Genomic DNA, 13,552 nt, shown 5'->3' with positions numbered 1-13,552 from the left:
AAGAAGACACTAATAACGCACAATATTCTCCATTCTTCTCTCAGTTTCTTTAAAAAGAGGTTGTAGGGAGTCCCCTCCATGGCTCAGCAGGTAACGAACCCGACTAGTATCCGTGAGGACACGAGTTCAATCCCTGGCCTTGCTCAGTGGGTTAAGGATCCAGAGTGGCTGTGGCTGTGGTGTAGGCCGACAGCTGTAGCTCCGATTCGACCCCTAGCCTGGGAACCTCTATAGGCTGTGGGTACGGCCCTAAAAAGCAAAAAAAAAAAAAAAAATTTGTTTTTATAAAACAGTATATCTATAATTGTATTGTTGAACTAATAACATGTAGAAATGTATGTTTTTGTTTTTTTGTGTTTTTTTTTTAGGGCGGCACCTTCGGCATATGGAGGTTCTCAGGCTGGGGGTCTAATTGGAGCTGCAGCTGCTGGCCTACGCCACAGCCACAGCCACAGAAACGCGGGACCCGAGCCATGTCTGCGACCTACCCCACAGCTCATGGCAACGCCGATCCTTAACCCGCTGAGTGAGGCCAGGGATCGAACCCGCAACCTCATGGTTCCTAGTCAGATTTGTTTCCACTGCGCACAATGGGAAATCCCTGGAAATGTATTTGTCAAGAGCACACAAAGGAGGCGTTTGTGAGAAAAATTGTATTAGTGTAAAAAGGATATTCCATCAGGCAGTAACTGGGGTCCCCGGGGCCTCACGAAGGGCGGAGACGGGAGATGAGAGGCTTTACTGTCACACACCTGACGTAGGAAGTTGCTCTCTTTTCTTCTCTCACCTTCTTTAAAAGGCATAAAATCATACCGTGCAATACTTACAGCAGGTATTGTTTGCTTCGTGATCCGCGTTGATGTCACGTAGGTAATGAAAGTATCACGGAAAGGAGGGGCGGGGACAGAGCTGTGCGAGTGACTGTGGAGCTTTTGGGGAAAATGCGCCAGAGAAAAGTCTCCACTGTGAGCCTCACGCTAGGACCTCTTATTCTGCACGGGGTGTTACTTGGCTCTGGAACCATCCTTCTGATCTTAGTTCTGAGTGCCGACCGCGTCTGGGCCCGATGCAAGAGTAACGAGGCCGATTCATGAAGCGAAGGCGGTTATTGAAAGGCAGCAATCTGGCAGCTGAGCACCGGGGCCAGCGCAGAAGGCCTGGGTCGGCCTTTGGGCAGGTTAACGGACCGTGAGCCCCAGCGTGTACGGCGGGCCGTGGAGGTGCTGGCCGCCCTGCCTCCAGGGTGAGAGGTTCCGCCCAATGATGCAGGCCTGGCAGGTGGGGTGAGCCCTGCAGGACCAGCTCGTGGTTAACCCCTGGATCCTCGGGCGTGTAGTAACGCCGATGCGGGCTCGGGGGATGGGTGTAGTGGCCGTGGAGGATGCGGCCACTGTCCCCTGGCCCATCGCCTGGTTGAAGAGGGAGCGATTTCTGCATGTGATGCTCGGCGTCCTGTCTGCTGGGCAGCGTGAGAAACCCTCGTCCCACACGTTCCTGGTACCGACCAGCCGCATGGAGCCTGAAAGCGCATCCGCGGACGCTGGTTTAGAATGACATTCCGCATGTTCCAGAGCAGGAAATCAGATCTGCCTCTGAAAATGATGGAACAAAGGGAGTGCAGACTGCCTGTGTTCACACGTTTTCCGAGACAATTTTGAAGCTTTTGGTAACACATAGCTGTGTTTGTTACCAAATTTTATTTTATTTATTTATTTTTTATTGAAAAATTTTTTCTTAGAGCTGCACCCACAGCATATGGATATTCCCAGGCTAGGGGTCAAATTGGAGCTGCCGCTGCCGGCCTACACCACAGCCACAGCAACGCAGGATCCGAGTCACGTCTGGAACCTACACCATAGCTCAGGGCAACGCCGGATCCTTGACTCGCTGAGCGGATCCAGGGCTGGAACCTGTGTCCTCGTGGATCCTAGTCAGATTTGTTCCCACTGAGCCATGTGGGAACTCCCCCACACTTTATTTTCAATAAAGAGGACTACAGTTTTTTAAAAAGAGGATGCAAAAACATGCGCAACTTTGCCTGTAAGTAAATGGAATAAGGGGCTTCTCTGGCTGCTCCCACGTGACATTTGCATAAAGTTGCATGTTCCTTTTAAAGCTGTCTCAGGATTGCCTTTTTTATTTTAAAGATGAAGTTGCAGGAGTGGGAAGCTATCTGTTTGCCCACTCACCCTTTGTTTCTGCAGCGTCCTGCAAGAGCAGGTGCCGCAAGAGCAGGTGCCTCAGGAGGGCGGAGCCCAGTGATGTGCCAAATTGCGAGGCCCATCAGCTTTTCCTCATTGTGGGGACTTTCCTGGGAATTATCAAAAGCCAAAGTGCTTGAGCGCTTTTCTGCTTCTGAATGTTTATCCCATTACAGGTAGAAAATAGTGAAAGTGCTTTATATAAACTATTTTATATAAAATGTATTCATATATACATGAGAAAATAAGAGAGGCATTCCCATGGTGGCTCAGTAGTAACAAGCCCAACTAGTATCCATGAGGACACAGGTTTGAGCCCTGGCTCTGCTCAGTGGGTTAAGGATCCGGCATTGCCAGGAACTATGGTGTAGGTCCCAGACACGGCTCGGGTCCCGAGTTGCTGTGGCTGTGGTGTAGGCTGGTGGCTGCAGCTCCGATTCAACCCCTAGCCTGGGAACCTCCATATGCCGCAGGTGCGCCCCTAAAAAAAAGACCGAATAAATAAATAAAGTTAAATTAAAATAAATGAATATCCAAAAATGCATTTTTATAATTTTTGGCAAGAAAAGTGTTTAAATTCTTTTACTATCTAGTTGATTCCTGGGCAGGCAAGCATTTCGTACATGAACAAAAGGGCACGTGCCACAGCCCACTGGTTAAAGGAAAGAATAATTGAAGAAGGAACAGGTTGGCGTCCTCAGCAAGGGAGCCACCCTGCCACTTAAGGAACTGCTACAGATTGCGTTTTAGTTCTGAATCCCAGATGTTGACTCAGCGACACGTCACACCATTACTTCTTGCGTTGCTAGAGAAAGTGTCTTTATTATTTAAAGAATGTTGAGCTTGGGGAATGACTCATAAACACATAGGATTAGCTGCCCAGTTTTCTTTGCATTTTTCTTTTATAAAATATATCAAAATGTCGATGCCATTAACTGCCAGTTATTATCTCTTTGGATTTTCAAAATCATTGGCGCTGCTGCCAAAGTGCAGTGCTGCGGTTGATGGAGGCGTCGTGGCACCACTTCCGCGTGTGGCACTTACAGGTTAAAAGAGAAAAGCAGTGGTTTTGGGAACCGCTGTTCAAGAGGAGTCCAGTTGATGCATTTTAAATTGTTTCTCACAGTTTTATAGGCGTGACCGCTCCTCAGTTGGTTATCTTTTCAAACCCCCAGCGAGTTTGCTGCTGTGTCCTTATCTGCCACTGCTCGGGCCAAGCGCGAAGTCTGCAGCTGAGGAATGACAGAGACCCGCTGGGAAAGCAGGCAGCAGCGCCGGGGGTGGGGAGATGCCAGCCCGGGAGCTGCCCGCCCCCTTCAGCACCCAGACCTGCCACCTGGAGAACACGCAGGCATGCTGGAGGTGGCCCGGGGCTCCAGGGCCTCCTGAAAGGGGAAGAGGCTTTGTTGACTGATTCGGGCCTTTTCTTCTGGACGAGCACAGTCATTGGTGTGATTAACTCTCCTCTCGTTTTTCTGCCAATTGCCAAGACTTGTGGGAAGCGGGGAGATAAGGGCAGACTAGAGGAGTGAGTTTTCACATCTTGCGCCATCCCAGCATTCAGCTCCAGCTTTTAAGTCCTCCTCTGCCCTGCTAGGGTCAAAGTGCTTTTTACTTCATGTGAAAAATGCTTCCCAGGGGACGGATTCTGACTCCGGTTCTGAAACTGATTAATGTTCTTAGGTCCCCAAAGAGCCGTTACCAAGTGTCTAAGTTACAGTTTCAGAGGAAATGGGATGTGCTTTTGAACTCATCTAAAATGGCTTCATGGAGGGTAAATCCATGAAGGGAATTTTTTAAAAGGGAAGCCTGTGGTTTGGCCGAGGAGAACGAATAATATATTCTAGATCCACGTGTAGCGACTTGGTTTAGTGAAAAGAAGGGTACATAGAAAAAAGGCATAGGAAAGAGGGCTACATGGTGTGTTACGCAGGTTCGCTTGAGACAGCAGGATTCAGTCGAGTTAGTTGAAGCAGAAAGGGATTTATTATAGGACATTACATGGTTTACAGACTCTTTGGGAAGACGGAAGAAGCAGATTCCAGATTGGTCTTTTAAGAGCACTGCCCAAAGCTACCCTGTAAAACTAAGGAAACGACTGCCTCTTCTCTGATTCCTCAGACCTCAACCTTGCTGGAAAATGGTGGCCATGGTGCCAAGCCCCAGCGCCATCCCACGTGCCATGACCTGTGATTGGGAAGCTACCCTGACAGGTAGTCAGCACCAGTCAGGAGACGCCCTTGCATAGATCCTGCTCATGCTGCTGGATTCAGAACCATGCTGGGCCTGGTGCAATGCAGAGGGCAAAACACGTGCCCTGGGTGGTGGTCTTCCGTGGTTCTGAAGCCCGTAAGTAGACACCTCTTCCCGAAAGAGATCAGGCCCTCATGTGATGGTGTTGCCAGCAGAAATGTTACAAACAGATGCTACAGACTTGCAGTAATGTTTCTAAATAGTGGAACCTAAAGTGCGTTCGAACCCCAGATACGGGAGAATTGGGGGAATGCAGTGAAAACTCTAGTTTTCCAGTTCCTGAGCTCCATGGCAGCACAGTAGGAGGTTGGCGGGGACACTGGCTGGCTCAGTCTGTAGCACACACCACAGTCCCCCACTTTGGTTACTCAACACTCATCCTCTCCTTTCCTCCTGTATTTAACCTTCTAAATGTCATCAGCTCATCATGCAATAAAAAACAGAACTCCTTGGGTTCTAGTCCAAGATGATGACGCTGGGGGCTCCTGAACGCCCTCCTGCCATGGACGCACTGTTCCGGCCACCCTCAGAGCAGTTCCATTGGAAGGATATCCAGGAACTAGTTGAGTGGCTCCTACACATTGGGGGAAGGAGAACCCTGACTGGTGGAAATGCCGAGACACACTCTCACCATAAACCCTACCCCTGGCACATCACTGTCCACTGGGGAGCCCAACTCCCAGCTTCTCCACAAGGAGCAAAATGCTTGTTCCAACAACAAGCTCATCAACTTTTAAGACTCTCAAGTGAGGTTTAGCCCCCCAAACATCCAGCTCTGAAAGCCAATGGGGCTATGTCCATGAGACACACAGACTATAGCAATCCCCCCCCACACACACAAGACACTGTTTAAGTCTCTAGAGAACTTGATGTGCTCCCCCCGCCAGGGCTCAGGGAGCAGAAAAAAGGCCCCACCTCTCAGTCTTACCCTGAAAGAGATCTATTTACGCACCTAAAAGCTGCTGCATGAGGTGCAGGCTTCTAATTTGGCACACATCCAGGGGCTGATGGCTCTCCTCCCTGGTGACGAAGGAAACCAGTGGACTGGACGCCTCCCCAGCCTTCTCTTTTTAACCTGCTCCATATCACCAGTATCTCCCTGGAAGGAGCTTGTACACAATCTGTACCCCAACTTTAGCAGCTGTCACCTGAGAGAGGAGCCCCTGGATCGCCCGGCTCTTCTAGCCAGCAGGGCTTGCATTTGCGAATCCTGTAGGGCTGTAGCAAACACAGAAGCAGGCCTTTTGGGGTGCAGGAGCGTGGCCCCACTGCCACAGGCCCAGGCCACATGCAGAGGGAGTAGACAAAATGCTCATCGCACAGCTTCTCCCTGAAAGGTCCCTAACTTTGTTTTTCTAGCTACTGCCTGACAGTCCAGCTTCCAGTCAACCTGCATCTGGATGCTTACTGCTGTCCCACCTGGAGACACTGATAGGTCTTGGCACACCCTCTACTACTGGGACTCACCAGAAACAAAGAAGAAAGCTTGGGAAGTTACAGAGTTTTGGGAGGCAAACAAGAGCTCAGGCTGGGCTGATTGATGAGGTTCGTCTCTCACATGAGACCAACTCCATCACGACTGGGAGAGGTGGCTCTTTCATCAAATGTGCATAAAATTAAGAAAAATAAACAAAGCAATATGTTCCAAACAAAAGAACTAAGTAAAAATCTAGAAATCGACCTTAATAAAATGGAAGTAAGTGACTTCCCTGATAGAGAGTTCAAAATAAGAGTCATGAAGATGCTCACTGAGGTCAAGAGAACAATGATGACCAAAGTGAGAATCTTCAACAAAGAGACAAAAAATATTAAAAAGTGCCAAACAGAAATCACAGAACTGGAGGCTGTAACAACTGCACTGAAAAATAAAGTAGAGGGATTCAGCATCAGAGTAGGTCAAGTGTAAGAAAGAAACAGTGAACTCAAAGACAGAGCGGTGGAATTCATGCAATCAGAGGAGCAAATTAAAAAAAAAAAAAAAAACAGAAAAGAGTGAAGATCGCTTAAAGGACTTAAGAGACACCATCGAGTGGATCATTATATGCACTACAGAGGTCCCAGAAGGAGAACAGAGAGGCGGGCAGAAAGCTTATTCAAAGAAATTGTGGCTGAACACATCCCAAGCCAAGGGAGAGAAACAGGCATCCTAGAGAGTTCCAAACAAGATAAATTCAAAGGGAATCACACTGAGACATTATAATTAGATTGTCAAAAGTTTAAGACAATTTTAAAATCAGCAAGAGAAAAGTGACTTAATATATAATATATACAGACAGATCATTAGTAAATTTTCTAGGAGAAACTTTGCAGGACAGGAGGGAGTCTCAGGATATATTCAAGGCACTGAAAGGAGAAAAATAACCTGCCAGTGAAGAATACTCTACATGGCAAAGTTGTTCACTAGAATTGAAGGAGAGGTGAAGAGTTTTCCAGATGAGGAAGGATTTCATTACTGTTAGACCAGCCTCAAAGAAATGTTTAGGGAGTTCTTCAAGGTGACATGGAAATATGCTGGTTAGTAGCAGTGAAACCTATCAAAGGATAAAACTCTCTGGTAAAGGTAAATATTGAGTTAAATTCGGAACACTCTAGTGTTTTAATGGTGGCAAGCAAATCACCTTGTATTTCTAATATAAAAAGATAAAAGTATTAAAATAACTAACTATTATAACTTGTTAATGGACACATAATTTTAAAAAATGTAAACTGTGACACCAAAAATATAAAACGTTGGGGAGGGAGAGTGTATAAACGTAGGGCTTTTATTTATTTATTTATTTATTTTTTGTCTTTTTGCCATTTCTTGGGCCGCTCCCATGGCATATGGAGGTTCCCAGGCTAGAGGTTGAATCAGAGCTGTAGCTGCCGGCCTACACCATAGCCACAGCAACGTGGGATCTGAGCCATGTCTGCGACCTACACCACAGCTCATGGCAACGCCAGATCCTCAACCCACTGAGCAAGGGCAGGGATCGAACCCACAACCTCATGGTTCCTAGTCAGATTTGTAAGCCACTGCGCCACAATGGGCACTCTGGGCTTCTATGTTTGAAATTAAGTTATTAGCAGCTCAAAATTGTTACAAATGAAAGATGTTTTATAAAAGTCCCATGGTAACTACAGAATGGAAACCTGTAGTGGACACACAAAAGAGAAAGAGAAAGAAACTAAGGATACCACTACAGAACATTACCAGTTCACAAAGGAAGAGAATGAGAGAAGAAGAAAGGGATCATAAAACAACCAGAAAACTGTTGACAAATAGACAGTAGTTAGTCCATGCCTATCAGTGATTACTTTAAATGTAAGTGGACTAAATTCTCCAATTAAAGACATAGAGTAGTGGAATAAAAAAATAAAAAGACCCATTTATATGATGCCTGCAAGAGATTCACTTTAGCTTTAAGGACACAAGTGGACTGAAATTGAAAAAAAAAAATGGAAAAAAAAATTGCATGCACATAGAAACCAAAAAAAAGAAGAAGTAGCTATACTTACATCAGACAAAATGGATTTTAAGCCAGAGACTGTAACAAGAGACAAAGAAGGTTCTTATCTATGATAAAGAGGTTAATTCCTCATGAGGATATAACATTTTTAAATACTTATGCATCCAACATAGAAGTATATGTATATAAAACACAACTATTAACAGGTATTAATAGACCTGAAGAGAGAAATAAACAGCAATGCAATAAGAGTAAGGGACTTCAGTGCCCCCCAGTTTCAACAATGAATAGACCATTCAGACAGGAAATCAATAGGGAAACAGGACATAAAATACACATTAGACCAGATGGACCTAATAGATATTTATTTAGCATTCTATTCAAGAGCGGCAGATTATACATTCTTCTCAAGTACACATGAAATATTCTCCAGGATAGATCATATATTAGGCCACAAAACAAATCAATACATTTAAGAAGATGGAAGTCAAGTGAAGCATCTTTTCTGACTTTAATGATGTGAAACTAGAACTCAATTACGAGAAGAAATATGGCAGGTTCACAGATATGTGGAGCTGAAACCACATGTTCCTGAACATCCAGTGTCTCAAAAAGAAATCAAGAGAGAAATAAAATGAAAATACATAAAAATAAATGAAAATACAATGTATCAAAACTTACGGGATGTGGCAAAAGCAGTTCTAAAAAATAAGTTTATAGAGATAAATGCCTACATTAAGAAAAAAGAAAAATCTCAAACAACCTAACTTTATAGCCCAAGGAACCAGAAAAAGAACAAACTAAGCCCAGTGATAGCAGAGGGAAGAAAATAACAGAGATCAGAGAGGAAATAATTGAAACAGAGACTGAAAAGACAATAGAAAAGATCAATGAAACTAAGAGCTATTTTTAAAAAGATACAGAAAATAGACAAACCTTTAGCTAAATTTACCAAGAGGACTCAAGTATATAAAATTTGAAATGAAAAAAGGAGACATTACAACTGATATCATACAGATACAAAGGATCATAAGAGACTGTGATGAGTAATTATGTGCCAACAAATTGGACAACCTAGGAAAATTGGATAAATTCCTAAAACATACAGCCTGCTAAGACTGAATCATAAAATAGAAAATAGGAGCAGACCAATGCATCGTAAGGAGATTGAATAGTGATCAAAACCTCCCAACAAATAAAAGTCCGGGACCAGACGGCTTCACTGGTGAATTCTCCCCAACATACAATGAAAATTAATAATCCTCAGACTCTTCCAAAAAAATTAATGGATGGAAGACTCATGTTATGAGGAAACTCCTGTTATGAGGCCAGCGTTACTCTGATCGCAGAACCAGACAGGGACACTGTAAGAAAAGAACACTACAGGCCAATATCCCTGACGAGCGTAGGTGCAAACTCCTCAACAAAACACTCGCCAGCTGACGTCACACTCGGCAGTGAAGCCCCGAAGCGTGTCCCGTTAGAAGACGAGTGCGTGCTGGGAACTTAACATCCGGCACGTAGCGGTTGGGGTTGGTGATGCTCCTACTTACCTGAGCTGCTGGGACAGAAGATGGTAAGGTTCTCAGCACAGAGGAGAAGTGGGTTCTGTGATGCCGGTGTTGGCTGACACCGCTTTGGGGTAAGAAGGGCATCAGATAACCATCACGCACCCCGAACTTAGACCATGTCGTGTTACATGTTGATAAAGCCAGAAGAATGAGAAGTAATTTTCTTCCGCTGTATTCTTTTCTCATATTCATCTCGTAGTCTCTGTGTTCTATTCTAGCTCAGTGGCGTTGCTCTCTCGGTATCTCATAACCCATAGGCCGAATTATAACACTCATCTTGCATACAATGGGAAGGGTGGGAGGAGGCAGACTCACACGGATGTAGTAGAGAAAAGAAGGAAAAAGCGTTACTGTAGCTCTCGTTTTCGCAAGGCTGTGGAGTCTGAAGTCGGACTCCCTCAGCCTTTCTTTATCCTGATGTCCTGTGGTCCCCCCGCTCACCTGGGGCCTCTGCTGGTTAGAACTCTCTCTCTTAGCCATCTCAGTCTTTGATCCGCCAGCTCCTGTTTCTTGGTGGTCCTCCTTGTAGAGAGGCCGTGGCCTCCCGCTGGCCTCCGTGATGGTCACTGGGCCTCAGCTGTGGTTTCCTGGGCCTCTGCAGGCACCTGTCCTGCAGAGACACTTCCTGATCTGCCAGAGACACTTCTGGCCCTATCAGACCCCTTGAGGCCCCAAGTGGACGAGCTTCTTGTGTGTGGCCTGAGTCATGTGCCCTGGCCTCCTCTCACAGCCGGCAGGTAATGGGGGTCACAAGGAGTCCGTATTGGTCCCCAAACGCAGAGTCCCATCAAGGTCAAGGGCCATGGCTCATGGGTGGCAGCAGGGGTGCCCATGCTCTCTGGCCTCTGGCTCTGCTCAAGAGAAATGCTTGTCACACCCAGACCACCAGGCACAGCCATTGTGCCGAGGGACTAGGCTGCTCGGTCCCTGTGGGGCAGCATTCAGCTCTGGCACACACCTGGGCGTCTGATGTCCCGTTTCTTCTCACTGGGCTTGGGATGAACAGGAGCACCCAGGAGATGGGCCAGTGCGAGGTCCTTGGGACAGGCAAGTCAGCATGGTCCCTGCAGGGGAGCTGGCTCAGGGTCGGATCGAAGCTGCACTGCTGTCCCTGGCAGGTAGGAGGCTGCTGCTTCTGGTGGCTTTCCTGGGAAACCGAGGAAAGCCTTTCCCAAATTGATAGCTGTGTGTCGGGTGCCTGGGGCTGTGCTGCCCCGCGCTGGGGTGAGACTACGGTAGGTCGGCAGGTGCCCCGGGGGCCGTGGCTGATGAAATCCGCAGGGGATTGTCAGCCTGCTTGCCCTGGAGTCAGGTGGGGTCGCGGGGCCTCCCTGCGTCTCCAGGTCTTGGGCAGTTTGCCCAGGGCCGTGATGGGCTCCCGGTGGGGAGAAGCAGTCCAGGGCTTGAGCTGACGAGTCCTCGTGCCCCAGTGAGGAGGGGCGCGGGGATCCTGTGCCTGAGGGTCCCCTCTCCCTGAGGGGAGCTGAGCTCAGAGCAGGACCGGAAGGGAGGCTTACTGCTCCACAGAGTCCACGGCGAGAAGCGCCAGTGCCGGAGCATGTACCCCTCGGCCCTGTGGCCCCTGCTGGGCACCTGTCCTGCCTCTTGGCTCCAGGGCGTCGGGGGCCCATCTGACACTAACAGGAGCGTTCGTGCTTCAGACCCAGGGAACTCAGTGGCGTGCGCACAGTTCGAGTCCCAAAGAAACTTGGAAAGACAGTTGACATTTCACACATTTAACTGACAGCTCACCTTTTCCTGATGTAGAGAGTTGAAAAAAAACAAGTGTAGACCAGTCTAACTTTTATTACACGGGCAGGACACCGTCCAAGAAAGCTGAGGGTGATTTTCCCACGGACTGGCCTCTGGTTTGTACGTTTCAAACCTCATTTCTTCTCCGCCCTTCAAACATGGACGACGCGGCACCACAGCAAGTCAGCACCGCGCCGTGACTTCTGGCTGTCAGCAGCGAGTATTTCTAGGGGTCGTTCCTACACCGGGGGGCTTGCTGGGCCCTGCTGGTACCTATGGAAGGACCGCGGTCTGGACATCCTGTTAAAGTAACACTCGGTTTGTCCTGGTCCATCAGTGGCACCTCAGAAACGCCTGTGGCCCTTCCAGTGGCAGGTCACACAAGGGGAAATAGATGAAAGAGTGGTAGAAATGAAAATACTACCCCATATGGCTAGAAGGGCTGACTTTTTGTTTGTTTACCATAAATTTTACTAAAATATGTGACCAGAAGGGCCATTTTTGGCCTTGGTGGTGGCCGGAACTGCTGAAGGACTGACTAGCTTCATGGTAGATCGGCCTCTGGACTCCAGGTAGTGGCCGGTGGGGATGAAACCTCCGCGTGGCTTTAGAGCCGGTGTCTGTGGACTCCGAGCACTTGTCGTGGGCCGTTAGTTGGACAGTCTCTGCTTTGACATCTGAAAATTTTCTTTTTTTCCTTTACTCTTTGAGCATAGAGTGCATGCCACTTTGTCCTTGGAACTCTATCATAGTGTTTTTTTAAAATATATTTATATATATTTTACAGCTTTATTGAGATATGTCATAAGTTGTTAAGTTCCTGCCATTTCAAGTGCACAAGTCAGTGGCTCTTAGTTTTAGAAATTTTCTTTTCAAAGAAGTCTTGAGCCTCTTAGCTGTCACCCCCAGTCCCCCCCCCCCCGACCCCCATCCCTGCTCTAGGCACTCATGGACTTACCTTCTGTATCTGTGGCGTTGACTGTTCTGGACACTCCACAAAAAATGGAATCACACAGTCCGTGCTCCTTCGTGACTGGCTTCCTTCACTTGGCATAATGTTTTCTGGTTCATCCATGCTGTGCCTGAAATAATTTGTATGCTTGACAATCTCATTGATTACCTTTTTCGTGAGCAATGCATGTGAACTGAAGTTTTTAAATTTCTCTAATTCCTAGGACCAAGAGACTTTCGGAGTTTGGACTATTTCCTAGGTTGAGTCATCATTACAACTATTGCCCTCATGTACAGCTGATGAAAACAACATAAATCTGTTATAAATATGATCAAACATTACTAAACACAAGGAACAAGATGCTATTAGAACGCACCACTTCCGTGATGAATGATTCTCGTTTTTATGCGGTGGAATGAATGTGCCATTGCCAGAATGCGGCATAGTTTTGCATCAGTTCCTTTTTTCACTTTATTGCGGCATAATTGATAAATGTAATGATAATTTTAAAGTGTCCAGCGTGATGGCTTGGCACCCATGTGCCTTGTGGAATGGTTATCAAGATCAAGATAAGTAACAGTCATCACCTCACAGAATTGATTCTTTTTTCTTTTTCTTTTTTGTGATGGAACCCTTAAGATCTGCTCTCTGCATCCATTCTCTTCCAACCTCCTGTGCTTTGTGGAGGATCCTGCTAGGAACCTAAATCAAATCAGTCACTAAATCAAACTGAAAGGAAAGGGAGGGGTCTTATTCCAGAAATGTCAGTCAGTTCTTCCAATTCCATCCCCAGTTCCTTCTGAATTCCATCCCCGGTTCCTTCTGAATTCCATCCCTGGTTCCCTCTGAATTCCATCCCCGGTTCCCTCTGAATTTCATCCCCGGTTCCCTCTGAGTTCCATCCCCGGTTCTCTCTGAATTCTTCTCCCCGGTTCCCTCTGAATTCCATCCCCGGTTCTCTCTGAATTCTTCTCCCCGGTTCCCTCTGAATTCTTCTCCCCGGTTCCCTCTGAATTCTTCTCCCCGGTTCCCTCTGAATTCCATCCCGGGTTCCTTCTGAATTCCATCCCCAGTTCCTTCTGAATTCCATCTCCAAAGGAAAGGCCTTTACCACCCAGGGTTGCCGCCTCTGAGTCAGGCTGGGGGTCTGAATGCCTTGGCTTCTGTTGCAAGGTGGCATTTGCACATGTCCTGAACCAATTGTAGGACCAGGGCAGGGGTGTGGACAGCATGGGTTCTGCCTGACTCCTGTCCCACGCTCAGACACCTGCCTCCCCTGTGGGGCCGGTAGGGTAGGGCCATGTGGCCAGCAGGCGGTCAGTGGAAGTGACCGTGGCCGGGGTGGGCAGAGGCATATTGGTGGCTGGTCTCTTC

General features: G+C 47.2%; 1 long non-coding RNA gene across 1 annotated transcript in view; it reads left to right on the top strand.

Moving 5' to 3' along the window:
* Window positions 1–13,552, top strand: part of LOC106504293 — an 82,785-nt gene that overhangs the window by 28,437 nt on the left and 40,796 nt on the right. The gene's annotated exons all lie outside the window — the stretch shown is intronic.

The sequence above is a fragment of the Sus scrofa genome, chromosome 7 (genome assembly GCF_000003025.6).
Source record: "Sus scrofa isolate TJ Tabasco breed Duroc chromosome 7, Sscrofa11.1, whole genome shotgun sequence".
NCBI lineage: Eukaryota > Metazoa > Chordata > Mammalia > Artiodactyla > Suidae > Sus > Sus scrofa.
The sequence above is the reverse complement of the archived record's forward strand: the minus strand, read 5'-3'. Positions and strand labels throughout refer to the sequence as shown.